Raw genomic sequence first — 3,185 nt, forward strand, 5'->3', positions numbered from 1 at the left:
TATGAGTTTTGAATATCAAATGTGCAGACCAATATCAAATGGTCTGCACTACCCTGCAGTTTGGCCACAATGGATGCACACATTTCTTTGGATGAATCCCTTGTAAGTACTGAATCAATGCTCACTGGAAGAACTAGACTCTGGAAGAACACTGGGAGAACTGTGAGGAAGATTTGAGGAATTAAACTGGTCCTCCAAAGCAGGTGAAACTGTGTCATTAGAAAAACAAGCAATGGCTGAAGTTCGGTCATTTTGGTCAACATTGCTGTGAAAACTAGTGAGGTGCTTCCTAAAGCCTGCATAAGTTTGGAACTGAAGCCTGCAGCCTGGCTGCCAATAAAATAACTTAAACTTAGGTCCAGGATAATAACCATGTTCACCTCTTAAATGTGAAATCAGCTGCTGCCTGCTGGGATAAGCTCTCTTACACAAAAAACATGTCAGCATTTTAATGATTTTTACTTAGGTTGTGAGAAGAATTTCCTGGTTAAGGATTTTGGCTCTCAGGTCACGAACTCTTGGGGACTCCTTCATTTTCCCCATATCAATATTGTATACTGTTGTCTGCAGAAATGTGTAGAAATTCACAAGTGCAGCATCATAAGACACATTGAACGCAAAATGAGCTTTAAAAAGCTCATCAAATGCCCCAAGGGAGCGGCTGGCCTGGCAGGGGATGAGACGATTGTCTATGGCAACATAGAAGCTGTCGACCTTCCTCTTCTGGCGCCCAACAGCCAGGAGGTATGGCTGCTGACTCTGCTGATTCTGGAGATGCTCTTCCAAACTGCATCAAGACTGGAGTTGAGACAAAGATACTGAGCATTAGACACAGGAGCAAGTCAGAGATAATAGCATCACAGAAATGAGTATGTAAACCTCCTTTGTAAGCTCAACTGTAATTTGTTTCATTCACCTCTTAACCAGTGACATGGCAACTTATGATAAAAACTATAAATATTAAATTACCTTATGAAAGACTACAAGTCTCTCAACAGCATCAGAGGCGCTGATTTTTTGATACTTTGGTCCTCCTGGAGGTGGCGGAAGGAGATAACAACAGGGAGGCCATGTCTTGGTCAAAGGCTGCGGCCAAAGAGTCACAAGAATCAATTGACAGCAAATCTTTCAAATGCAATTTTTAAGGAGAACTAGAAAAGCACTTCCTAAGAAAGTTGAAATGTGCTGTCATAAACATTAAACTAACAGCTAAAGAAAACTGATGAAGCAAAGCTAACAGGTGAATGAATTGGTATTTATTAATAGAATCCTGATGCTATTGAACTTTAACTGCTTATAGCAAATCATATTTAACAAACTCACTTGCTGCCTCATCAAGATCACTTCCTGGTGGACTCTCTGCTGACTGCACCAATTGACGCAACTCTACTGTTGAGGTGAGCTGCTTGGCCTCTTTGATGATTTGATACCTAAAGATTGGATCCCATTTCTGAAGCAGCCTGGTAGATATCTCATCATCAAACAGGAGAGTGAAGTCTTGATTCACCTTTAAGAAAGAAAATCTACTACTGCCACATTCATCTTGAAATTTAAAGTGATATTAAAAATTCCACTGAATATTCTCACCAATCCTTTTGTATCCAAGAATCTTGGGAAGATAGACAGGATATCAAGACTTTTGTCAGGATCATTGATGAGCTTCTGACGATGCTGAAAAGTCTCTCTCATCTTCTGGAAAATCAAGGAAGTGTCGGATGTATGGTTCAGCAAAGAGATGGCCTCCTGGCAAGCATCTCCATCAAGCTGCATGTCGACATTAATGGGCCTTTGGTAATTTGGGCCCCCTGAAGAAAAACACACAAACATAAAAGCATAGGTGCTGAGCAGATAGGTAAATGAAAACAAAATAGTATATAATGTAAATGAGAACATTATCTAGTTTGTGGACACTTAATTTCTTACCTCCTTCTTGAGCAAAGCCAGTGGAGCTACTTGGTGGTGCAGATCCTCTTCTAGTCTTTCTCTGTATCGTTTTCAAACGCCAAGAAATGTATCCAGTGCTGCTTGCAGCATCATAGAAGTGTTCCTAAAATGTAAATACATTCAAAAATAATGTGTTGTCAATCTGAAAATTTTCAGAACTTAAATGTCAACGCACACAAATCCCAATGATGCACAGCATGAAAATTATGTAAACAAAGTGCAATAATAGTGACTATACATAGCCTTTCTTGGAGTATGGGTCTTTCAGGGATGGGAACAATGTCACTACCCCTAGCGCGTACTGTTCTCTAACAGCTTTGGTGGGGAGGTGCCTGAAAAACGATTTTAAATTAGCATGCTTAAGTAATGGCAAAATAGTAACTTGTATTTAAAAAAAATAAAATAAAATGTACAAATAGAACACACATACCCATGGCAATCAATCATGTGAGCCACTATTATATTGACCATTTTTCTTCTGGTAGCATCTGTTAGAGTTTGTGTTGTGTGATATTCCTGGAGAACCTCTTCACCACCTGAATTGGTTCCAAGTACACCTTCAATTAACTTGAGAAAAAAAAGATGCAAAAAGTGAGGAATAGTTTTTCTACATATTAAGAATAATGAAGTAGAAAAAAAAACTATGAGAACTGAGTTTTGTCACAACCTTTTTAGCAGATGCTACATCAACAGTACCCTCAACTCTTGTTTTCTTCCTGGGACCCTCATCTAGAAGTATAGTTGATGTACTTGCATTTGAGCTGAAGCTTGAGTCAGAACAATCAGATGCAGAAGACAAGGAGCAATCAGAAAATTTTAAAAGGAAAAAACAACATTATTCTGTAAGGTGTAGAAAAAAAATCTGGCTGCAGATTTTTAACTAACAAAGCAACATCACACTGCAGACCTGACTCCTTTAAATTAACTGATCTCAATGTTCAAACAGCTGATTGGTCAAATTGTGTGCTCCTGATTATTTGGAACAACCAGCAGCCACACAGCCCTTCCCCATGTCTGGTGTTGAGCTTGCCCCTTTAAATTTCTCACCATCACTTGAGAAAACTGTTAGGACCACAGTGCCTTGGCTGATAAGGTCACTGAAAATCACTTCATCAACTTCTGTCCCTGTTGCATCTTTGTACGCTACTTTTGCATCAGGTGGCAGGCAAAATCTCTCGATGACTGGAAAAGATAAGATATATCTGAGTGCACCTTTTAAGTAAACTGTTCTTGCCTCACAT

The 3,185-nt window shown here is 39.3% G+C and overlaps 1 pseudogene; it reads right to left on the reverse strand.

Moving 5' to 3' along the window:
* Window positions 1–290: 290 nt before the first annotated feature.
* On the reverse strand, window positions 291–2,981 carry LOC148098236 (uncharacterized; annotated as a pseudogene).
* Between the last annotated feature and the right edge of the window lie 204 nt (window positions 2,982–3,185).

This window comes from Neolamprologus brichardi, chromosome 16 (assembly GCF_056152115.1).
Source record: "Neolamprologus brichardi isolate AB-2024 chromosome 16, ASM5615211v1, whole genome shotgun sequence".
Taxonomy (NCBI): domain Eukaryota; kingdom Metazoa; phylum Chordata; class Actinopteri; order Cichliformes; family Cichlidae; genus Neolamprologus; species Neolamprologus brichardi.